This window comes from Bubalus bubalis, chromosome X (genome assembly GCF_019923935.1).
Source record: "Bubalus bubalis isolate 160015118507 breed Murrah chromosome X, NDDB_SH_1, whole genome shotgun sequence".
In the NCBI taxonomy this organism is placed as follows: domain Eukaryota; kingdom Metazoa; phylum Chordata; class Mammalia; order Artiodactyla; family Bovidae; genus Bubalus; species Bubalus bubalis.
Window position 1 is genome coordinate 37,399,028 of NC_059181.1, and position 26,777 is coordinate 37,425,804.

At 39.0% G+C, this 26,777-nt stretch overlaps 1 protein-coding gene and 1 non-coding gene across 12 annotated transcripts in view; one reads left to right on the forward strand and one right to left on the reverse strand.

Annotated features, from left to right (window-relative positions):
- The window catches only part of SYTL5 (synaptotagmin like 5), a 259,990-nt gene that overhangs the window by 53,069 nt on the left and 180,144 nt on the right, over nucleotides 1-26,777 (forward strand). The gene's annotated exons all lie outside the window — the stretch shown is intronic.
- Nucleotides 7,027-7,133, reverse strand: LOC112582450. The gene has a single exon (XR_003106980.2). It is a non-coding gene; the product is annotated as a U6 spliceosomal RNA (small nuclear RNA).

Genomic DNA, 26,777 nt, shown 5'->3' on the forward strand with positions numbered 1-26,777 from the left:
TGTCGTGTGCATATCTGAGGTTATTGATATTTCTCCCGGCAATCTTGATTCCAGCTTGTGTTTCTTCCAGCCCAGCGTTTCTCATGATGTACTCTGCATATAAGTTAAATAAACAGGGTGACAATATACAGCCTTGATGAACTCCTTTTCCTATTTGGAACCAGTCTGTTGTTCCATGTCCAGTTCTACCTGTTGCTTCCTGACCTGCATACAAATTGGGCTTTTTTCCACTTACGTAATAGATACCCCTTGAGTAACCTGGAAGGCTCCAAGCCATTAATGTCTTTAGCTCATGTGATCTATGTCTTTTGTATGAACTGATAATCTTTGAGAGCTGTTTTATCTGAAGCTACTCAAGCAGTGATTCTCAAGCTTGAGCATGCTTTAGAAACACCTGGAGAGCTCTTTCCAGTGTCAACTGCTGAGACTTATCCTGAAAGCTGTGGATTTCATAGGTCTGGAGTAGGTTCCTAGAATCTACATTTCTAACAAGTTCTTAGGTGACACCCATGTTGGTGGTCCTGGGACCACATTGTGAGAACTACTATGTTAATGACCATACTGAGTACTAAACTATCTTAGAATTTCATCATGTTTTCTTTTGGTAGAATAACTTTCTAACTTGTGTATTTAGTTGTTTCTCCTACCCATGGAATTCAATTCTTTGAAATAACTTATGGGGAAATAAATAAAATGCACTTTTTCATTTATATTTTATCTTAGCTGTTCCCTTACTGTGATTTTGGATTTTCTTGCTGTTAAGGATAACTGCTTTGGGAGGCCTAAGCTACCATTAAGCTCCATTAGTGGTATATATTTTATAATATTTCAGAGAAATCCCATTGCATTATTCATAATGGGTTGAGTGGGGATTTTTCCAAAAGTAATTGTTATAATAATAGGCCTTTCATAAATGTAAGCATGAATTCTTTCATCAGTACGTTCTTGATGTTCATAATATGTCAACATTTAAAATAAAGTGCATGTGCAAATTTTATGGCATTTTTCCCCTTCGTGATCATAACTCTTTAAAGCAAATACACATCCCTTCAAATTCCTGTTAGTTTTACCTGCGCTGCCTCCTACCTAAATGAGTCACACCAAGTTTTACATGTCAGTTCTCCTGACAAGAAACTGAACGCTGAAGTAATTTTCATATAGTCTTTTTCACTTTTCCTCATAGTGCTTTCATGCACAATAAGCAGGAAATTACTTTGATGTGAAGAGGTGGTAAGAGGATGGTCAAAGCACATAGTGCCCAGATCATTCGCTCACCCTCAGCCTTCTCTTTCAGCTCTGACCTCCACTGTCTACTTCCCCATTGCTAGGCCTCATTTTATCTGTTTACTCAAATAAAACTAACAAAAGGCTTTTGTGCGTGGCCAGACTTCTAAATCTTGGTAGTAACAGGAAAGGGAAGATGGTGACAGCCAAGGCCTGCCTAGCCCCACAGATAACTTGCAACTGAATATCACACCACCATATTTACACTGAATCTCTCCGGAGGACTCCATATTGCTTCCACCCAGGCCCCTCTCATTCCCCTGCTCTCATTCCCTCTTTCCTTCTTGCTGATCTCCCTCTCAGCCACCTTAATCTCTTACCTGTTTCACAGAGTAATTCAGCTCTCTTTTCTGGCTGTCATGCATTTAAATTTTGGGCCAAATGTTCTCTACTTCTCCATTAAAAAACGAGTCAAGTTTCATTATGAAAGGATTTCTCTAAACAAACTTCCTCTGAGGTGATTTGGATCATTTCCTTAGAGAGCAGTAAGTGGCTGCAGTCAGTACTAAGTACCATTTTATTTTCTTCCTGGTGCATTTGTTAAAGAAAAGACAATAGGGCTGTTGGTGCTAAGAGGACTGGCACCAGGTTGTTGATGCAAAACCCCCCTCCCAACCCTCTCCTCCCACCAAAAAAAAACCGAGGTGAATTAGGAAGTGTGTTGCTAGCTTAGAACTCAGATTCCTGGTCTTAGCTTTGTTTTTATTTGGCAGTACATTCATTAACAAGCCACTTTTCAGCTCCCAGGCTGTTGCTTCATTTTTTATTTTTATTTTTGGCTACGCTGTGTGGCTTGCAGGATCCTGGTTCCTCTTCCAGGGATTGAACTTGGGCTGTCATCCGTGAAAGCACTGACTCCATACCACTAGACCACCAGGGAAGTCCTGTTTTCATTTATATATTTCTTTTATTTTTTTTTTAATTTTATTTTATTTTTAAACTTTACATAATTGTATTAGTTTTGCCAAATATCAAAATGAATCCGTCACAGGTATACATGTGTTCCCCATCCTGAACCCTCCTCCCTCCTCCCTCCCCATTCCATCCCTCTGGGTCGTCCCAGTGCACCAGCCCCAAGCATCCAGTATCGTGCATCGAACCTGGACTGGCGACTCGTTTCATACATGATATTTTACAAGTTTCAATGCCATTCTCCCAAATCTTCCCACCCTCTCCCTCTCTCACAGAGTCCATAAGACTGTTCTATACATCAGTGTCTCTTTTTCTGTCTCATACACAGGGTTATTGTTACCATCTTTCTAAATTCCATATATATGCGTTAGTATACTGTATTGGTGTTTTTCTTTCTGGCTTACTTCACTCTGTATAATAGGCTCCAGTTTCATCCACCTCATTAGAACTGATTCAAATGTTTTCTTTTTAATGGCTGAGTAATACTCCATTGTGTATATGTACCACAGCTTTCTTATCCATTCATCTGCTGATGGACATCTAGATTGAAAGAGTTGGGTTAGTGTTCTTCAAGTTTAAGCAAAAACTGAAAGGAAACAAAAACATTTCAGAGTGACACCCATTGAAGTCCAGACTCACCCTCTTAATTCTTCCTCCCCAGTGGCCCGTTGAGCTTTTTCACAGTGTAGTTCTGAAAGCACTGACCAATTTTTTTTTTTTTTGGCCCTTTGTCATGTGGGATCCTTGTTCCCCAACCAGGGATCAAACCCATTCTCCCTACACTGGAAACGCAGACTCTTAACCACTGGACAGCCAGGGAAGGTCATGATCTATGATGACCTTTATAGGTCAATGATGGTTTTCATCCATCATTGTTCCCTGATTTTCTGGAATTTATGACTGGAGTTTCACAGTTTAATGTGAATGCTCCTCATAATTAGAATGAAGGCAAATGATTGGAATAATTGATTCCATTGAATCATTGATCAATCAACCAATTCCAAATGATTGAGAGAGAAACTCTCCACGACCTGGCATAGCAGAGGAATTTTGGAATTGTCTGATGTTCAGTCAGGCTTCCCTTGTGGCTCAGGTGGTAAAGCATCTGCCTGCTTGACTGAATGATGTTCAGTCATTAGTTACTGGTGGCCTTGAGCTGAGAGGTAATCAAATCTCTCTTGCTACCTCATGTATTTCCAATATTTAAAAGTCCTTTGCAGGTCTGCTTGTTTTAGAAAAGATGTCACTCTTGAAAAATACTTCTAAAAAAGAGATGGGGATCATTTTGATTGAAATTTGTCCTTCAGGACTTGACAATAATTGATGAACATCTGTATTGTCTTAGGATCCCTGTGCAGTCAATAATATAGGAACCCATCCCACTAGCATCTGATTCTGTGAAGACAACAGCAATCACTCAGACCTCTTTAACAGGGTTTGGTGATATACCACCTGACACCTCAGGCACTTGGTTTATGCTTATCTGTGAAGGAGAGTCTCCTGCAGATGCCAGAGACCCATGTCAAATGGGCACATGGGGCCAAGAATGGTGTCTGTCCATGGATGCAGGCACAGATGAAAGTAGGGTAATGCTCCATGGGACAAGCCTCAGCCAGTGGTGTGTATGAGTGGGTAGATTAATGTCCTCACCCCCGCAAACATCAGTGGTATCCTTTTGAGGCATGTACCTTGCAATTTCTCATATTCTGTCCACATGAACTCAGTCCCATTGGCTCACAACAATAATAAAACTTTGATTTTCTTTCCTTCTTCCTTTGCCCCACTTTCCCTACTCTCTCACTTTTACAATCCTGGGGTTACCTTGCAAATAGTTAATCTGCCCCCAAGTCCTTGTCTTAAGATCTACTGTTGGGAGACCCAAGTTAAACTTGATGCAATGGAATAATATACAACAATGGAAAAGAATAAAATAATGCAGTTTGCAGCAACGTGGAGGAACCTAGAGATGCTCATACCAAGTGAAGTAAACCAGATAAAGACAAGTATCACATGATATTAAATTGTAAAATGATATAACTTATGTGGAATGTAAAAAAGAAAAATACAGATGAACTTATTTACAAAACAGAAATGGACTCACAGACATAGAAAACAAACATGGTTACCAAAAGAGAGGGAGAGGAATAAATTAGGAGTTTGGGATTAACATATACACACTAAAATAGATAAGAAACAAGGACCTACTGTATAGCACAGGGAGCTCTATGCAATATCTTGTAATAATCTATAAAGCAAAAGAATCTGAAACAGGATATATATATGTATAACTGAATGATTGTGCTGTATACCTGAAACTAACATAACTTTGTAAATCAACTTTATTTCAATAAAGTAAAAAACCTCACAGATTAAGCTACTAACTTTCAGTGCTGTTACAAAAATGGATAGTGTGCTGTCTATTTTGAACTCTGCGACCACTCTTACTTTTATATATGCACTCTTGTTTCAACAAATCATATTGTGCTCCTGATGGCCCAAGCTGAAGAAAAGCAGGATGTAGGTAATTTTATTTTTCAGAGAATTATAAATCAATGTGGCCATGAATTACATGATTGTAAATTTTATCATTTTAGGTCCTAGAACCAGTTTGTTGAAGATTTTTAAGTCATTGGGGGCAAAAAAGTGATACAGCTTTATTTTTACCAGGGAACTGTCCCCCAACTGTGTCAAAGTTCCTTTCCCATTAATCAGATACTACCTTAAGGATATCTTAGCCAGATTCTATAACTCTCCTCTTGCTTTGCATTCCTGGAAGAGGACCATTTCATTTCAGATAATTATTTCCTCCCCATTGAAAGGCAAGAGAATAATTTGTCTTCATGAACACCCCCTAAAAGACTGGCAACCCTTTCCCCTCCTGCATATTCTCTTAATATTGACTGGGAAAGCAGGGTGGTGTTGGTTGATGGTAAGAATCATACTGTCTTGGCACACTTTAGTAGGCCTGAGGGGAAGAGGCTGGGTTGAGCTGTTAGCTCACTGGTGGTTCATTGAACTTGCTGCTGCTGCTGCTAAGTCGCTTCAGTCGTGTCCGACTCTGTGCGACCCCATAGATGGCAGCCCACCAGGCTCCTCCGTCCATGGGATTTTCCAGGCAAGAGTACTGGAGTGGGGTGCCATTGCCTTCTCATTGAACTTGGAGTGTCCTTAACCTTGGGTCTTAAAAATGTCATCTGCATCCTCTTATGGCATGTTTACTTAGCTCTAACAGTCTAACAGCAAATTAATATGTACCTCCTGAGTTCACATCAACAAACTTGTTATTGAGATAAGTCAATTTGAGTTTTAGAGATTTATCAGCTATGATTTACTCATGAGTCAGTGAAAGTCAGCTAAGGATAAGGGAAATAACAAAATCAGAAGGATCAAAAAAAATCATGGCTAGAACAAAACCACTGTTGATTTTAGTGCTGAGAAGTACAAATAAAAAAAATTAAATTCAAGGATATTAGGGATTAAAAAATTAAATCATAAAATGCTTGAAGCATGAACTTCCTTGACGGTTTCCTTCAAGGCCAGAGGGGAAATGTTTATGTTCAGAAAAGTTATGTAAGTAGCTGCTGTACTCAATAATTGGGTGTGGGGGAATATAATCAATTCAACCATGAGAGTCCTTATATCTGTGGATTCTCTGTGATATTTGAGCCATTAAGGTTGATCTTGGAAGACATATAAGGGGGAAGAATCGCTTTGGTTCATAGAAAATTGATCTTTCCTTTTACTTCAAATGGTTCCATCTCAATAATTGTGACAGAAGCTCTTCTTCCAGAAGAACATCTTGTGTGATAGAATGTTCTTGATAATGGCTACTTTCCTGCCCAAACAGTTTTGCCTTCATCACTTAATAGCCCTAGTACCTCTTCTCTCCCATTTCCTTCTCTCTCTCTCTTTCACTGCCCACCTTACTTACTTTTCTCTCCCTTCTCCCTCACTCCTTGGGGTCTAAATTGGCTGTCTTCCTATTACAAGGTTCATTATTTTCTTGGTCATCTCTGGTCAGTTAGCTTTACCCACAATTGCTTTGAGAACTTTGTTTTGTGATTGCTCTGTGCATCCAAGGGCATTTCCTATTTCCTTCAGGGAGCTGTTGTCATTTTAACTGGGCTTTGCATCTTTTTCATTTAATAGAACATTTCTGAAGAATACACCTATTCTGGGCATGTGTGATGGCTCCTCTTTCTCTGTTTGGTGGAAAAAGTCAAAAGTACATTGATTTGGCAGACAGACTTTATTTTTTTTAATATATATTTATTTATTTTAATTGGAGACTAATTACTTTACAATATTGTGTTGGTTTTGCCATACATCAACATGAATCCACCATGGGTATACACGCGTTCCCCATCCTGAAACCCCCTTCCACCTCCCTCCCTGTACCATCCCTCTGGGTCATCCCAGTGCACCAGCCCCGAGCATCCTGTATCATGCATCGAACCTGGACTGGCGATTCGTTTCATATATGATATTATACATGTTTCAATGCCATTCTTCCAAATCATCCCACCCTCACCCTCTCCCACAGAGTCCAAAAGACTGTTCTATACATCTGTGTCTCTTTTGCTGTCTCACATACAGGGTTATCGTTACCATCTTTCTAAATTCCATATATATGCGTTAGTATACTGTATTGGTGTTTTTCTTTCTGGTTTACTTCACTCTGTATAATATAGGCTCCAGTTTCATCCACTTCATTAGAACTGATTCAAATGTATTCTTTTTAATGACTAATATTCCATTGTGTATATGTACCATAGCTTTCTTATCCATTTGTCTGCTGATGGACATCTAGGTTGCTTCCATGTCCTGGCTAAAAATATGGAACGCTTCATGAATTTGCGTGTCATCATTCTGCAGGGGCCATGCTAATCTTCTCTGTATCGTTCCAATTGTAGTATATGTGCTGTCAAAGCGAGCACGGCAGACAGACTTTAGTGTAGATTCTGATCTTCCCAGTTTGTAACCTTAATCAAGTGATTTATTTGTTCTTTATTCAGTTTCCTTACTGTAAATGAGGGTAATAGCCACCTCCAAATTTGTTGTGAGATTAAATAAAATGAACTACTTAATTTTTGTGAACACTGTAAGCTGAAAACTTTTAATTTTCTTCTTGTTCCTATTTAATTTCTCATTTCTTTTTCTGATGTTTTTCTAGATTTTCAGACTAGGTCAAGGTACCAAATGATCCAGTCCATTCGAATCCAAGTGCACAAACTTTTCTTCTTCATAGATTCATGTTTGTTTTCAGCTGAGGGAACATTTCTTAAGTGGGCAAATCCTACTCCAAGAAGTTTCAAAGTTGTAAGGATTTTCCTCTTATTTTATCACACTTACTTCATTTAAATCCTGAATAATTTCTCCCCATTTTGTTCTATTATTAAGCAGCATAAGGGACAATACTGATAGGGGAGCAAATAGAATAGTAAAGGTTAACAACAACATGAGGTATAATGGGAGCTGCTTTCGTTTTGTAGAAATATTAGTAACTCTTCTGAAATTTTATTTTTTTAATTTTATATATTTTAGTTGAGCTATAGTTGATTTACAATGTATTAATTTCTGGTGTACAGCAAACTGATTCAGATATACATATATATATATATATTTTTTTTCATATTCAGATTCTTTTCCATTATAAGCTATTATAAGATACCAGTTTAGTTTCCTGCACTATACAGTGCATGCTTAGTCACTTCAGTTGTGTCCGACTCTGCAACCCCATGAACCATGGCCATGGAGAATTCTCCAGGCAAGAACACTGGAGGGGTTGCCATTTCCTTCTCCAATGCATGAAAGTGAAAAGTGAAAGTGAAGTCGCTCAGTCGTGTCCGACCCTCAGCGACCCCATGGACTGCAGCCTACCAGGCTCCTCCGTCCATGGGATTTTCCAGGCAAGAGTACTGGAGTGGGGTGCCACTGCCTTCTCCACTATACAGTAGGACCTTATTATTTATCTGTTTTATGTAAAGTAATGTAGATCTGTTAATCCCACTCTTGTAATTTGTGCCTCCTGCCCCTTTTTTGGTAACCATAAATTTGTTTTCTATATCTGACAGTCTCTTTTGTAAATAAGTTTATTTGTATCATTTTTTAAAGATTCTACCTGTGATACCATATTATGTTTGTCTTTGTCTGACTTCACTACTTATAATCTGTGGGTCCATGCATGTTGCTGCAAATTCTTTTTTGTGGCTGAGTAATATTCCATTGTGTATATATACCACACCTTGTTTATCCATTCACCGGGCAATATACATGTAGGTTGCTTCCATGTCCCGGCTGTTGTCAATAGTGCTACAGTGAGCATTGGGTGCATGTATTATATCTTTTCAAATTAGAGTCATTTTCTGAATATATGCCCAGAAATGGGATCGTTGGATCATATGATAACTGTTTTTAGTTTTTTAAGGAGCCTCTGCACTGTTCTCCATAGTGGTTGCACCAATTTAAATTCCCACCAATAATGTAGGAGGGCTTCTTCTGGAATTTTAGAGTCCAAAAGCATCACTGGAATTGAGTCACTGCATTGATGTAATGTATCATTTTGACCAAATGCTGAACTCCCAGGTTTATTACTTCTCACTCTGGCAATACTTTATAAAATACCTGTCCTCTTCTCCAGTTCACACCGGAGTCTTGATACTTTTCCTTTCAGTTAAAAAATATCCTGTGAGGAATAGATGTGTTGGAGTTGTGAAGCATGCAGTGAATTCCTGTGGAATTCGTTCAGAGAGATTTTCATATTCTGCCATCATTTGTTCTATGAAAATGTATGAAATTTCTAAAGTGGAAATAAAACCATGAACAAGACAGCTTCTACCTACCCCAGATTCACAGGTGGATAGGAAGGGGAGAGCTACAGACAGCCACAACCTCCATTTACGTATTGCTGTTCTTTTTTTCCTATGTAAGCCTAAAGATCTCTATTTAATCTCATGCACATTGTCTGGTATGGCAGGCACATTGAGTTCATTCCCTGGAAACCATTTTTAATCCTTTTTCTCACTGGCTTCCTCTGTGGAGGCTAAAAAATCCTGAGAGTTACTTCCCTGTTCTTCCTTGTCAATGAGATATAAAGGAAACTCATCTGGGGCTTCTTGGAAAGTTTGTACTTTCTGATAAAAGGAATGAAGTGCATGAGGGGAAAGAGTGATTTGGGTTTAATTTCTGTCACATCCTGCCTTTGTTTTCTTGTTACTGTGACACGTGGAGCTAGGAAGGTCATCTTGCAGTCATGAAGCAAATAGCCAGGGGACCATATCCCATATGCTAAGTATGGTAGAACTTAACAATAGAGAGAGCCTAGATCTTTGGTCACATGGGTGAGCCACCAAATCAACCTGACATTGCTCTTCCTCCAGCGGTTTATGTCACTGTAGCTTTTTTATCATTGTTGTTCCTGATATCACTGTTACTTACTGCCCAAAGCATTCCTCATTGATAGATCTGGAAAGAGTAATCTGTCATACCATTAGCATTTTAGCTTTAGTCAGCTTAATTTCTCAAACCTTGTAGGGCCTGAGTACATTTTGAATGTACTTAGCGGGTAGAACATGAAAAAGACAAAAAGTGAGTACCACACAAGGGAAAGTTTTTGAGCACCAGGGAAGAAATATTACTTTAACAACAAAGAGAAGAAAAAGGGAATGCAGAGTACAAATTTTGCCTCTGCAGTTGCACCTGGGGTGATCCTCGGTACAACATTTAAGGAGAAATGTAGTGTTTAGTTGGTAATTTGTTCTGTGCTGTGTAATACAGTACTTAACACATGAACCGTGGCTATCAATTTTTCATGATCTCAATGTTTTTGAGTTTTTTTTTTTTTTAAATTGAAGTATAGTTGATTTGGGCTTCCCTGGTGGCTCAGATGGTAAATGATCTGCCTGCAATGTGGGCGACCTGGGTTCAATCCCTGGGTTGGGAAGATCCTCTGGGAAAGGGCATGGCTACCCACTCCGGTATTCTTGCTTGGAATCCCATGGACAGAGTAGCCTGGTGGGCTATAGTCCATGGGGTCACAAAGAGTTTGACATGACTGAGCAACTGACACTTTTATACTTTCACTTCATAGTTGATTTACAATTCTGTGTTAGTTTCTGCTGTACAGCAAAGTCAGTCAGTTATACATATGCATATATCCCCTCTTTTTTAAGATTCTTTTCCCATATAGATCATTACAGAGGATTGAGAAGAGTTTCCTGTGCTATACACTAGGTCCTTGTTATCTATTTTATATATAGCAGTGTGTATATGTTAAACCCAACCTAATTGACCCCCTCTTTTTCCCCTTTGGTAACTGTAAATGTTTTTTCTATGTCTGTGAGTCTATTTTCTAAATAAATTCTTTTGTATCATATTTTAGGTTCTACATATAGGCTATTTCATATTGTATTCATCTTTGTCTGTCTAACTTAACTTTACTCAGTATGACAATCTCTAGGTTCAGATTTTTGAGTTTTTAAGATGTGTTACCCAATGCTTGTTTTAAATCCTCAGGGAATGCCATTACAGACAGGTGGGAACTTCAAAACTAGGTTTCTCAATAGATTGAGTTACATGTATCTTTCTCTTGCCTTTCAGCCTTCTCGCTACATAAAGAAACACCAACCATGCCTTTGAATGCCCTCTTGCTCTTAGATGAGTCATGTGCTGATGTGACCCTTCCTGTCATCATCTCTTCTATGCTGTTGGTCACTTAGAGCAAACCTAACAAATGTAAATTCGAAAGATACCCCTCTACTATGTGTATGTATTTTACAGGAATAATTACTTGCTCAAAGTATTTTCATAAGAGCTCTCTTAGGTAGGAAGACTTTATTGTTTAATAACATATTTGAATTACAGTCGACCCTTGAACAATGTGAAATTGAACTGTTCAGGTCCATTTAACAGGCAGGTGTTTCGCAATAGTAAATTCTAGAATACTACACAGTCTGTGGTTGGATGAATCCACGGTGTGGAGGAACCATGGTTATGGAGGCCTGGCAAGCTATATGCAGATTAACCTCCATGTTATTCAAGGGTCAACTGTAGTACATTTTCAGAAACACTCACCGTGTAAAGCAGAGTAGATCTTTATTAACTTTTACCTTTTTGAAGTTTTTGTATATGCATTCAGTTATCAGAAGCTATGCTTGAAATTCCAGGTACAGGTATAACTGGGAAGTACTTGATGCTTGGGAATCCCTGGTGGCTCAGTGGTAAAGAGTTTGCCTGCAATGCAGAGGATGCAAGCTCTATCCCTGGGTCAGGAAGATACCCTGGAGGAGGAAAAGGCAACCCAGTCCATTATTCTTGCCTGGGAAATCCCATGGACAGAGGAGCCTGGTGGGCTACAGTCCATGGGGCTGCAAAGAGTCAGACATGACTTAGCAACTAAACCACCATGACCATGTAATGCTTTTCTATTTAAGAAATTCAGACCAATGTGTTGCTTTTTAGGTGGCTCTAAAAATGATGGAGATTACCTTTAATGTGTGATGTGTATTCAGTTGGTTGTCATAGAATAGCTTACTCAATAATAATTTTTATTACAAAAATTAGTAATTTAAAGTACTAAATATTGGCTTTTGACTAAATGAAATAAGTACTTTTCCTGAGATCTTTTTAGGCTATGGAAGTGTAAAGATATTTGCAAACATACCTTGGATTTATGTGTTACTTTTCATGTGTATTGAAGTTTTTGAATAGTGGTACATATGATGGGTACTATCTATCCAGTGTGTACTACTAATTTTATTTTTAGTAATTACCATAATTGATTCTGAGGCAAAGAGCTTGAGGAGAACACTAACAATGGAAGAAATTGAGTAGGTATAGATTGATTTGATCTTAGAGGATAGAAAGAATTTCATAGCATAAAAATAAATCTTAGATCCATAAATGAAAAAGAAAATGGTTTATGACTAATTAAAAATTTAAAAGTTTGAAACATAAATATATACCCAAGAAAAGTGGCATCTAAGTAAGAGGTCCAGTTTTCTTACTAAATATGTCTTAAGATGTGAAAGTAAATACAAATTCCCAATCTTAGAACTTTTGGAAATAGAGAGTTGGGATTCACTAGAATGGTTACAGGAGAGCAGTGGGATAAGAGTTAGATTACAGCAATTTGAGAAGTGACTGGGAGGTAGGTTGGACACACAGTGTAGCCAAGCATTTCAATAAATTCAGTAAATGTGATGAAGATACAGACTGTATAGTAGATTGACAACAATGTGTATGTATTTTAGACTTGTTTATAGGCTAAGGCTTTAGGAATAAGTGAAATTGGAGTTTCAAGACAAAGAAGAGCATGTTTGCAGGAACAAGGAGATGGAGGAGGGATGAAGGGATAAGGGAGAGGAAGACATGAAGGTACTAGATTTGAAAAAGGATGAAGGTTGGAAGCAACCTAAATGTCTCAACAGATGAATGGATAAAAAACATGCGTATATATATACACAATGGAATATTACTTAACCATAGAAAAGAATGAAATACCATTTGCAGCAACATGGATGAACCTAGAGATTATCACGGAGAAGACAATGGCAAACCACTCCAGTACTCTTGCCTGGAGAATCCCATGGACAGAGGAGCCTGGTAGGCTGCAGTCCAGGGGGTCGCGAAGAGTCAGACACGACTGAGGGACTTCACTTTCATGCATTGGAGAAGGAAATGGCAACCCACTCCAGAATTCTTGCCTGGAAAATCCCAGGGACGGGGGAGCCTGGTGGGCTGCCGTCTATGGGGTCGCACAGAGTCGGACATGACTGAAGCTACTTAGCAGCAGCAGCAGCAGAGATTATCATACTAGGTGAAGTCAGGCATATGATATCACTTATAGGTGGAATCTAAACTATGATGGCAAAAGAATTTATCTATGAAACAGAAACAGACTCACAGGCATAGAGAACAGACTTGTGGTTACCAAGAGGGAAAGGGGCTGCTGCTGCTGCTAAGTCACTTCAGTCGTGTCCGACTCTGTGCGACCCCAGAGATGGCAGCCCACCAGGCTCCCCCGTCCCTGGGATTCTCCAGGCAAGAACACTGGAGTGGGTTGCCATTTCCTTCTCCAATGCATGAAAGTGAAAAGTGAAAGTGAAGTCGCTCAGTCGTGTCTGACTCTTAGCGACCCCATGGACTGCAGCCTACTAGGCTCCTCCAGCCATGGAATTTTCCAGGCAAGAGTACTGGAGTGGGGAGAGGGATAAAGTAGGAGTTTGGGATTATCAGATACAAATTACTAGATATAAGATAGATAAACAACAATGTCCTACTATATAGCACAAGGAACTATATACAGTAACTTGTAATAACCTATAATAGAAAAGATTATGTAAAAGAATATATATCTGAACCATTTTGCAGTATACCTGAAACATTGTAAATCAACTGCACTTAAACTTTAAAAAATGTAATGAATAAATGTTTATTTAGTGATACTGAAAGTCTTAGAGGTCATTGCAAGAAAGTCTTATCAATAACTAGAAATATTTTGTGGCATAAAGAACACAGAGTTCCTTTATCACAAATGCAATTTGAGATCCAGGGCAAATGAGTTTCCCCCTATCTGTGAAATCGGAGTTACAATTTCTTCTCATATATATTACAGTGTGGTTATAAAAAAAAATCAAAGAGGAAATGTTACAAAAATCTTTAAAAATAATAAATGAGATTATGTTTTTTGAGTAACATGCTTTTATTGATATCACATTTATATTCATTTGGCACCATGGCATGTGTTGATTACACATTGGTCTCTTTCTGGGGAACCTGGAGGAATAGTATAAACTGGTTACACACTATATGAAAATTTTTTTTAAAAACAGCTGAATTCTTAATACTTTTAATTTATGTAACATGTTAAGACTGCAAGGACAAGGATTCAAGTCATTTATTGTATTTGCAAAATTAGTGAGGTGAATGACTAGAATTATTTGTCATCATCATCTGTATCTATCCTGGAAACATGTAGATTTACATCTTATACTCGTTTTTTGTTTTTTATCTTTTATCTTATTTCTTATCTTTTAGTTATTCATTATTGTTAGGGTTAAGAGATGACAGCCTTGAATTTTTCAAGTCCAGCGGATTTGCTCACATCTTCTTAGTTGGAGCTCACCTTCAGCCAATGATTTCCTGACCAATAGGCATAAGGAGTGTCTTAGAATTTATTAATAAGTAAGTGAATTTGATTACCTTTTCCCAAAGGAGTCTATGAATTGGCTTAATTCATATGTCCTACCTGGGGCCTTGAGTTCAAGGTTAGGCTTTGATAAGGACCCCTTCACTCTCTTACACTGAATCCCAAATTTGCAACCTGAACATCCATGTATCTTGGAGCTTCTTGTGTGTCACGGTAGTATGGTTATGAGAGGCATGGGGGACAAATGCAGAATTTAGTCATTTATTTGTGGCCTGTTTCCCGTGAGGAATCATGTTAAAAATGCGCACAATTACATTTTATTGATTCTCCTATATCAACCCTGCTGGTTGAACTATGTTGGGGAGAGAGAGCAATATGGCGTGGAATAATCTTGCAGTTCCAAATCAGGCTTGTTATTTAACACATAATATCATTTTGAGACCCAGGAGAAGAAATTATATGATTGTAGCTAGAAAGTTTAGAGTTGTTGGTTCTTGCTTATGCTTGGTATAGGAGGCACTTTTCTGCAAAACTGTGCTTAAATCAAGTAATTTTAAATGGCATAGAGAAGTTTATTGTTAAAGTAAGTTGAGTGTAAAGTTTTTTTTATCAAGTATATAATCACTTAATTTGCATGCCCAAATATTAATATATCAGATTTTCTTAAATGAAGGTTTTTTTCATTTAGATAAGTAATTTTTAACTTAAGGTACATCTGCTATCATTTTCATTATTTGTATTAAGAGGAGTTTCTTTTATTTAAAGAATGGTCCATTTTGTAAGTTACAATGGAATGGTGCTCATAAGTTCCTTGTTTTTAACTATAGATTCTCAATGTAGGACTATGCTGAAGGCAATTTACACTGAATTTATTCACAACCAGCTTTATGGTAATCTTGACTGCTTCTTTTTATAGAATTTCAGCCTCTTAAAGGTTCAGGGCTTCCCTGGTGGCTCAGACAGTAAAGAATCCGCCTGCAATGCAGGAGACCCAGGTTTGATCCCTGAGAGAAGGAAATGTCAACCCACTCCAGTGTTCTTGCCTGGAGAATTCCACAGACAGAGGAGCTTGATGGGCTACAGTCCATGGGATCGCAAAGAATAGGACACAACTGAGTGACTTTCACCTTCACAAAGGTGAAATTTGCATTTTTAAAGGAAAATCAGACAATTTAATCGTTCAGGAGAAGCTTGTGATATATTTTTTTAATCATTTTATTTATTTATTTGGTTATGCTGAGTCTTTGTTGCTGCTCAGGCTTTTCTCTAGTTTCGGCGAGTGGGGGCTACTCTTGGTTGCAGAGCACAGGCTCTAAGGTGTGGCCTGCGGTAGTTGTGGCACATGGGCTCAGTAGTTGCAGCTTGCAGGCTCTAGAGCACAGGCTTAGTAGCTGTGGCTAACGGGCTTAGTTGCTCCGTGGCCTGTGGGATCTTCCTGGATCAGAGATGGAACCTGTGTCTCCTGCACTGCAGACGAATTCTTCACCACTGCATCACCAGGGAAGCCAATAGGTATATCACAATTGGTTTATCCCTTTACCAGCTGATGGACATTTGGATTGTTTCCAGTTTGGGGCTACTGTGAATAAAGCTGTTATGGTTATTTGGATGCAGGTATTCTGCTTTATTGACTGTGCCAAAGCCTTTGACTGTGTGGATCACAATAAACTGTGGAAAATTCTGAAACTGATGGGAATACCAGACCAGCTGACCTGCCTCTTGAGAAACCTGTATGCAGGTCAGGAAGCAACAGTTAGAACTGGACATGGAACAACAGACTGGTTCCAAATAGGAAAAGGAGTACGTCAAGGCTGTATATCGTCACCCTGCTTATTTAACTTATATGCAGAGTACATCATGAGAAACCCTGGGCTGGAGGAAGCACAAGCTGGAATCAGGATTACTGGGAGAAATATCAATAACCTCAGATATGCAGATGACACCACCCTTATGGCAAAAAGTGAAGAGGAACTAAAGAGCCTCTTGATGAAAGTGAAAGAGGAGGGTGAAAAAGTTGGCTTAAAGCGCAACATTCAGAAAACGAAGATCATGGCATCTGGTCCCATCGCTTCATGGGAAATAGATGTGGAAACAGTGTTAGACTTTATTTTTGGGGGCTTCAAAATCACTGCAGATGATTGCAGCCATGAAATTAAAAGACGCTTACTCCTTGGAAGGAAAGTTATGACCAACCTAGATAGCATATTGCAAAGCAGAGACATTACTTTGCCAACAAAGGTCCATCTAGTCAAGGCTATGGTTTTTCCAGTGGTCATGTATGGATGTGAGTGTTGGACTGTGAAGAAAGCTGAGCACCAAAGAATTCATGCTTTTGAACTGTGGTGTTGGAGAAGACTTTTGAGAGTCCCTTGGACTGCAAGGAGATCCAACCAGTCCATTCTAAAGGACATCATTCCTGGGTGTTCTTTGGAAGGACTGATGCTAAAGCTGAAACTCCAATACTTTGGCCACCTCATGAGAAGAGTTGACTCATTGGAAAAGACCCTGATGCTGGGAGGGATTGGGGGCAGGAGGAGAAGGGGACGAGAGAGGATGAGATGGCTGGATGGCATCACCGACTTGAGTTTGAGTCGAGGACATGAGTTTGAGTGAACTCTGGGAGTTGGTGCTGGACAGGGAGGTCTGGCCTGCTGCAATTCATGGCGTCGCAAAGAGTTGGATATGACTGAGCGACTGAACTGAACTGAACTGAAAGCCCAGAGAAGGTGGAGAAAGAAATGGAGAAGTTTATACAGGATTACCTAGATGATAAGTGGTAGGACCAGGATTTGAACTAAAGCCTGTGCCATATTACATAGTTTATCATCCATGTAGGTAACTAATTGTAAGAAGTTCAACAATTATATTCCCTTAGTGAAGTAAATTCTCGTCAGCTATGTGATTTGCCACTTTGACTATATATATGTGTGTGTATGTGTGTGTGTGTGTGTGTGTGTGTGTGTGTGTATAGTCAATTTTTTTAAATAACTTTGTTATTTGGTTAGAATCATTGAGGGGGCTTCCCTGATAGCTCAGTTGGTAAAAAATCCGCCTGCAATGCAGGAGACCCTGGTTCAATTCCTAGGTCGGGAAGATCTGCTGGAGAAGGGATAGGTTATCCACTCCAGTATTCTTGAGCTTCCCTTGTGGCTCAGCTGGTAAAGAATCCACCTGCAATGCAGGAGACCTGGTTTCAATCCTTGGGTTGGGAAGATCCCCTGGAGAAGGGAAAGGCTACCCACTCTAGTATTCTGTCCTGGAGAATTCCATGGACTGTATGGGGTTGCAAACAGTCGGACACGACTGAGTGACTTTGACTAGAATCATTGAACTTCTTATTCAGATAATCAGAGTCCAAAAGTCATAGGCTCTTTTCCCTCTTTTTATTTCTTAATGAGCACATTTGTGTTATTTATTAAGTAGCAGAACTGTTAGGGGAGGCACACTGACTGAAACCGCCCACCCTGGCCAGGCACCATAGTAACCATTTGCATGAGTTGTTTTACGACAGGAGGTCCTGGTAAGGAACACGGAACTAATAAGCCACCACCAACCAGAAGAGTTCAGGAAAGGTTGAAAGAAGACACCACATGTCCGACCACCTCCCAGCATCCTTCTCTCTGGCATCCATCTTGGCTGAACAAGGCGTGCACCACCAGGAAGGACTTTGAGTCAGAATGACTGGCTAAAGACCACCTGGAAACTAATCCCATCACCATAAAACCCGAGACTGCAAGCCACCTGCCAGAGCAGTTCTCCTGGGCTCCCTGACCCTACTGCTCTCCACCCAGGTGCCCTCTCCCAATAAAATCTCTTGCTTTGTCAGCACATGTGTCTCCTCGGACAATTCATTTCTGAGTGTTAGACAAAAGCCCAGTTTTGGGCCCTGGAAGGGGTCCCTCTTCCTGCAACAGAACTACTGTAAATGTTTTGCAAACACTAACTCATCACAACTGAACAAGTTGTACTCCTTTCCAGTAGAAATGTACTGTCATTTCCGTTTTAGAGGTGAAGTAACTGAGGCACCAGGAACTTAAATAATAAGGCTAAGATCACACAGCTTTTAATCTAATAATAATTGGGAATCAAACCTAGGCAACCTAGTTTAAGTGCCATGCTTTTAACCTCTAGACTGCATGCAGAACAGTTCAGCTGAGTCCCAAAGAACTATACTTTATTAAATGACAAGAATGAATTTTTCACATTTTTAGACTAAATATTTTCAGTTCTTCTGAAGGAATGATGCTGAAGCTGAAACTCCAGTACTTTGGCCACCTCATGCGAAGAGTTGACTCATTGGAAAAGACTCTGATGCTGGGAGGGATTGGGGGCAGGAGGAGAAGGGGACAACAGAGGATGAGATGGCTGGATGGCATCACTGACTCAATGGACGTGAGTCTGAGTGAACTCCGGGAGTTGGTGATGGACAGGGAGGCCTGGTGTGCTGTGGTTCATGGGGTCACAATGAGTTGGACACGACTGAGCGACTGAACTGAACTGAATCTTTCCTGATAGTGCAATTTGGCACTTACATGCACTGATTATTTTCAGTTCAAGATAGGAAAGATAAAGTGAAAGCAGTACAGTATTCTGAGCTTTTTGTATAAACTACTTGAAGGTTAATTCTATAGTGTATAATTGTTTAAACCTCTCTCAGACCTCAGGGTGGAAGAGCCATGATAGGTGCTCCATAATTTGGTTCTTGATGAATTGATGTATCTTTAATTTTCATATTAAGACTGATGTTCTTTTTAGGTCCTACCTCATGAACAACAACAATAACAATAAATATTTTGCCTTATCAGATATGTCTAAATGTGAATTACAACTGGATCTCTATAAAAATCCTTCTCATGTCATTTATGTAAGTTAGAGAATAGATAGCATCTGTTTTTTAAAAAAATTGTATTTAGCTTTTGTAAATGGAGCTGTAATGGCATATAATTAAGGGAAATCACTTATCAGTGTCATCTGTCATATTAACTCTTCGTCATTACTACTACTTGAACAAGTACTTGAAACAAGTGCAAATCTGCACCATGTCATTCTGTGCGTTGATGGGCTCAGCTAATAAAGAGTATCATTTTAGCTTTAAATAACATTTCTAGTTTGGAGAACACTTTCAGGTAACCTCTTTTGATCTTTCTTTCTGACTTTCTATACTCCTTTCACTTCATCGGTAATTGTTTTTCCTATCAAACAGAAACTCCAGGTGTTTTCAAAATAACCAGAGAGAATGTGATGCGGGGGTTTTAGTGTAAATATGTCAGGTTGAACTTCAAGCCAGTAAAATTCAGTCAAGTGCTATCATTTAAAAAGCTGTCATAAAGGATTGTATGACTCACAGTACACATTTTGTTTTTATAGGTGACTAATGCTTCACAGATGTGTGATTGTTTGGTGGTTATAATGACAAAGAATGACTTTGCCCTTTGATTCCTGGATTTAATCCGTCCTTTCCCTCTTCCTACTTCCTTTGACCTTGATAAGATCCACCTTGAGTGTATAAGTGTTTTCACTACCCAGATTCCTAAAATGGTCTCCTGGCTATTTGTTTTTCCTGGGGTTATTGTTGAACTACCCAGTGGAAAAAATGAGCTTGTTGAGTTGAAGAAACATCCAAATCTTTGGGAGAAAGGCACCCAAGCAAGATCTCCTGAGCTATTTAATTATTTCGCAGACACTGTTGAGAACCCAGTAAATTCTTGGCATTGGGCATGGGATTAGGTATTCAAAGATGAATAGCATTGGCCCAACCTCAAAGGGCTCTTGGTCTCTTGGTGTATGAAACCAGAGAGGTAGAAATTGACACCTGCATATTCCACTACATCAACTGTCTTTCCTGTGTAAATTGAGAACTAAGACAGTAAATAGTTATTAAATATTTTAACAGACTTTGTACATATCTCATTTAATTCTTCCCCAATTTGTCATTGTGTGTGTGCTCAGTTGTGTCCTACTCTTTGCAGTGCCATGGACTGTAGCTCACCAGGCTCCTTTGTCCATGGGATTTTCTAGGCAAGCATACTGGAGTGAGTTTCTGTTTTCTCCTCCAGGGTATCTTCCCAACCCAGGGATCAAACCCATGTCTCTTGGGTCTCCTACATTGGCAGGCAGATTCTTTACCAGTGAGCCACGTGAAAACCCCTAATTTGTCAAGAAGGGGATAAAGCTGCAAATTTTACAGATGAGGGAATGTAGAAAAGTTAAATAATTTGGTTAAAGTTACAGAGTTGGCAGGGCTGAGGTTGAACACAGGTTGAGGCTGAAGCTCAACCTGACATGTCAGAGATATTTGTTTGTTGTGTCTAAGCTCATGAATCCCCATCATTCCAGCTTGGTTTTTAACACTGAAAAAGTCCCAATTAAAAAAAGGAAAAAAATGTGAGAGAGAGAAAAAAAGCCAACAAAAAACCAACGAAGTAAATTGGAGTAACAGCTAGGGCTTAAAAAGTGTGGAAATTTAGATTGAAGGAACAAATTTTATCTTGTACCATGGAGTAGAATATAACATCTTGTGAATAGCTATGTGAGATGTGAAAATGCCTAGCCTCTGGATGTTGGAACTTTAATGACCATAAGACCTCTTTTATATTAGGATGGTTTACATCATCTGCTATTAATATTTCATGACTGAGGGCCAGTCAGCTATTTCAAGCAGTTTCAGTAACAGAAAATGAGTGTAATATTTGAGATAGTCCATCATATTTGAAAACTACTGTCAGAGTAATAATCAAATATCTAATACCTGTGATTTCTATTAATGGATCCTAGTTCTGTCCCTAAAGCAACATAGAATTTGCATTATTTACAACATTAGAATTTACGTAGTTCTGTGTTGGAGCAAATGCTGTTTGGCTATCTCTCAAGTGTGAATTGAAGAGAATTCTTGGTTTCCAGGGGAAGAAAATCTGGTTATCTGAATTTGCAGTATTCTGGTTCCTGTAATAGTTTTTTTCTCATTGTGTTTTGTTGACTTGTTTAATGTCAGTAGACCCCTATCCACTGTTAGTGTGGTGAGAGGAGTCAAGTTTTTGAGCCTTGGCTGAGGGTGAAATCCTTGAAGTATTATTTTATTGGACATTTCTCAGTAGCCAAGCAGCTGGGGCTCTGGTGGGAACTCACCACTCTTGACCTTGCTACATGGAACATGCATGTCTTTATGATATTCCTTTTCCATGCCCTGATTCAATTAAGTATGGAATACTGTGGGAACAGTTAGGGCAGGTAGCCCAGATTTGGTGCGAAAAGGTTTTCTGAAATAGTCGGCAGACATCAGAACTAATTTCACAAGTTAGAAGAAGAATTAGCCAGGCAAAGCTGAATAATGGAAGTAAGGAACAGGGTACCTCCAAAAGAAAAGGAACACTATATGTGATGGTACCGAGGCGAGAGAGAACGTGGCATGTTTAAGCAACAAGAAAGGATTTAGTATGACTTCTTTAAAAATTTCCAACTTTTTTGAGGTGTAAACAATAGATATAATTTATATACAGTAAAGTATATCCATTTAAAATATACATTTTTATCGGGTTTTAAATTGTTCTGTGAAACATAAAATTTACCATTTTAACCATTTAACATGTATAATTGGGTAATGTTAAGTATATTCACATTGTGGTACATAGTCTCTTTTGAATAAAAACATACTCAACCTCCTTCATAGGACAAGAAAAATAATATAGCATTACCCTTTATATTTTCATGACACTTGGATTGCAAATATGTTGGTAATGAGGACATTGATCAAATGAAGTTCAGATTGTAATCATTAAAGCCAATTAATTTTTCTCTATCATTATCCCACTCACCTCAATGGAAATAGTTCTTTTCCTTGTCCAGGATGAAATTTGAGTAGGCTTCACAACTTTTTTTCATCACTTACACAACAGCAAATCTTGTGGTCACTGTGTGTGAAAGTCACTCAGTTGTGTCCGACTCTCTGCGTCCCCATGGAGTATACAGTCCATGGAATTCTCCAGGCCAGAATACTGGAGTAGGTAGCCTTTCCCTTCTCCAGAGGATCTTCCCAACCCAGGGGTCGAACCTAGGTCTCCCACATCACAGGCAGATTCTTTACCAACTGAGCCACAAGGGAAGCCCTGTGGTCACTATAAGGATCAGAATAATTTAATATATTGCCTGTGGCCAGGAAATTAGTAGGTAGGGCAGGTCATATTAAAATAAAATTCCTTTCATTCTGAGTGTGAAAGTCTTTCCCACATTCTTTGATAAAAATATATAGCACTGAGGATAAAGATGAAGAAATGGGCAGTAAATGAAAGTGGCCACCACTGGCCTTGCAGATGGTTCTCCACTATGGGGAAGGGTTTTGAGAGTTTATTCATTTTCATTGCTACATAAAATTTCATGGTATAAACATACCACTGTTAATCACACAACAAACTGTTTCAAATATTTTGCCACATCAAACAGTGTAATAGAAAACATATTTTATGCCTAGCTCTTGTGCCTGTGTGCAGGAATTTCTCTACTTAGTTTATAACAGAGTAAAATTCCTGAGTCATAGGGGGTGAAGATCATCAAAATTTAAAGATATTGGCAAAGTGCTTTTTAGGAGTTTGTCTCATTGCTATCTTTTTAAAAAGTAATTTTATTCATTTATTTATGGCTGCACTTGGTCTTTGTTGCTGTGCGTGGGCTTGCTCTATTTGCAGCAAGTGGGAGCTACTTTTCACTGCAGTGTTCAGGCTTCTCGTTGAGGTGGCTTCTCTTGTTTGGGAGTGTGGGCTGTAGTGCACTCGGGCTTCAGTAGTTGTGGCACACAAGCCCATTAGTTTGCATGGGCTTAATTGCTCCATGACATGTGGAATCTTCCCAGATCAGGGGTTGAACCCATGTCTCCTGCATTGGCTGGCAGGTTCTTTACCACTGAGCTACCAAGGACACACTCATTACTATCTTTATAAAAACATTTAAATGTTTACTTATTAGGTGAGTATGAAATTGTACTTCATTGGCATTTTAATTTGCATTCTATTTATTATAAATAACATATTAAATTGAATTTCCATAGCAAGTTACCACAGACTGGGGTGGCTTCCCTGGTGGCTCAGATGGTAAAGAATCTGCCTGCACTGCGGGAGACCTGGGTTCGATCCCTGGGTTGGGAAGATCCTTTGGAGGATGGCATGGCAACCCACTCCATTATTCTCTCCTGGAGAATCCCCATGGACATGACTGAGTGACTAAGCACACCCACAGGGGTGGCTTAAACAATAGAAATGTATTTCTTATAGTTCTGGAGGCTGTAAGTTTGAGATCAGGGTGCAGGCATGGTTGGTTCTTGTGAAGGCTTGCTGATGGCAGTCTTCTCATTGTGTCCTCAAATGGTGGAGAGAACTCAGCAAAGTCCCTGGTATACGGCTTTTATAAGGGCACTAACCCCCTTGTGAGGGCCCCTCCCTCATGACCTCATCTAATTCTTACTACCTCCCAAAGGTCCCATCCCCAAACAGTATCGTTTTGGAGACTAGGGCTTCAACATAAAGAAATGTGATAAGCCTTGATCCATGTATACACCCATGAAAACGCTGCTACAGTGAATTTATGGAATACTTCCAGTTTCCTAAGACCCCTTGGAGTCAATCCTTTCCTCCACCCCTGGTCTAAGGACAGCAATGATTTCCTTTCTGTCTCTATGGATTAGTTTCCATTTTCTAGAATTTTATGTAAATGGAATCATACAGCCTATACAATTTTTTTGCCTCGCTTCTTTCACTCATTTTGAGATTTATTCATATTATGTCTATCAGTAATCTGTTCCCTTTTATTACTGAATATTGTTTCATTGTATGGATATTCCACATTTTGTTTATCCATTTACTTGTTGATGGACATTCATATTGTTTTCAGTTTAGGGCAGTGATGAATAAAACCTTGTATGAACATTCATGTACAAGTCTTTCGGGGGATCATTTTACTAGCAAAAATGCCTAGGAGTGGAATGGCTGGGCAGTTTGCTAAATGTCTAAATTTAAAGAAGCAGACAAAAGTTTTTCAAAGTGGTTTTACCATTTTACTTTCCTAACAGTAATGTGTAATCGTTCCATTGTTTCCACATCCTCTCTAACACATGGTATTGTTGCTGTTGACTTTTTGTTGTAGTCATCCTAGTGGTCATATACTGGTATCTCATTCTCTTTTAATATGCATTTCCCTAAAATTCCAGATATATTTTAAAGAAATTGGATATTTTTTTCATGTGCTTACTGGTCAATTATATATCTCTCTTAAGAAGTTCTTGTTAAAGTCTTTTGCCCATTTTTAATTGTGTTGATTTTTGAAGCATAATATATCTTTGTATATTCTAGATGCAAGTTCCTTGTGTTGTATTTTCTCCTGTTCTTTGGCTTCCCTTTTAATTTTCTTAATAGTGTCTTTTAATTTTGATGAAGTTCAGTTTATCCTGTTATTTTTGATGGTTCATGCTTTTAGTGTCTTACTAAGAAATCTTTTTCTACCCCAACATCACAAAATTTTTTTTCCTATGTTTTTTTCTAAAAGTTTTATAGTTTTAGCTTTACATTTCAGTCTGTGATCCATTTCTAATTTATTGTACATTGTATGTGTATTATATATGTTGCATATATCTGTGTGTATATATTATATCTAATATGGTTTAAACTATTATACAGTTTACATTAATATTGTAATAAATATACAATTATAGTGCTGTAATTAATGTATATATTATATTAGTGTGTATATATTAGCTTAGCTCACATATACCATATATGCACATATACACTGTAATCTGATAAGATACTAATTATAGGTAAGGGCTGAAGTTCATTTTTTTCTCATATGAATATCCATCATGCAAATACCATTCACTGAAAAGATTACCCTTTCTCCATTGAATTTTCTTGATGACTTTATTGAAAATCAACAGACCATATATTCTTGGTCTGCTGCTGCTGTTGCTGCTGCATCACTTCAGTCGTGTCTGACTCTGTGCAACCCCATAGATGGCAGCCCACCAGGCTCTGCTGTCCCTGGGATTCTCCAGGCAAGAACACTGGAGTGGGTTGCCATTTCCTTCTCCAATGCATGAAAGTGAAAAGTGAAAGTGCAGTCGCTCAGTTGTGTCCGACTCTTAGCGACCCCATGGACTGCAGCATACCAGGCTCCTCCGTCCATGGGATTTTCCAGGCAAGAGTACTGGAGTGGGGTGCCATTGCCTACTGATCCTTTAATTCTGTTAAATGTGTCTATCGTTTCACTGGTACTACACTATATTTATTCCTGTAGCTTTATAATAAGACTGAAAGTCAGGTAATGTATGTCCTCCAACTTGTTCTACTTTTTAAAACTGTTTGGCTATTTTAGGTCGCTGTGACTTGAACTGTACAGTATTCACAAAAGATTAGGGCTGAGAGTTAGACTGAGGCCAGATAATGCAGAATATTGTTAATCAGGTTACAAAGCTTTTATTCCCCAAACAATGGAGGAGTATTAAAGAATTGCTAAAACCTGTATGCAGGTCAGGAAGCAACAGTTAGAACTGGACATGGAACAACAGACTGGTTCCAAATAGGAAAAGGAGTATGTCAAGGCTGTATATTGTCACCCTGCTTATATAACTTTTATGCAGAGTACATCATGAGAAACCCTGGGCTGGAGGAAGCACAAGCTAGAATCAGGATTGCTGGGAGAAATACCAATAACCTCAGATATGCAGATGACACCACCCTTATGGCAAAAAGTGAAGAGGAACTAAAGAGCCTCTTGATGAAAGTGAAAGAGGAGAGTGAAAAAGTTGGCTTAAAGCTCAACATTCAGAAAACGAAGATCATGGCATCCGGTCCCATCACTTCATGGGAAATAGATGGGGAAACAGTGGAAACAGTGTCAGACTTTATTTTTCTGGGCTCCAAAATCACTGCAGATGGTGATTGCAGCCATGAAATTAAAAGACGCTTACTCCTTGGAAGGAAAGTTATGACCAACCTAGACAGCATATTCAAAAGCAGAGACATTACTTTGCCAACAAAGGTCTGTCTAGTCAAGGCTATGGTTTTCCAGTAGTCATGTATGGATGTAAGAGTTGGACTCTAAAGAAAGCTGAGCGCTGAAGAATTGATGCTGTTGAACTGTGGTGTTGGAGAAGACTCTTGAGAGTCCCTTGGGCTGCAAGGAGATCCAACCAGTCCATCCTAAAGGAGATCAGTCCTGGGTGTTCATTGGGAGGTCTGATGTTGAAGCTGAAATTCCAATACTTTGGCCACCTGATGTGAAGAGCTGACTCATTTGAAAAGACCCTGATGCTGGGAAAGATTGAGGGCAGGTGGAGAAGGGGATGACAGAGGATGAGATGGTTGGATGACATCACCAACTCAATGGACATGAGTGGACTCCAGGAGTTGGTGATGGACAGGGAGGCCATGCAGCTCATGGGGTGCTGCAGCTC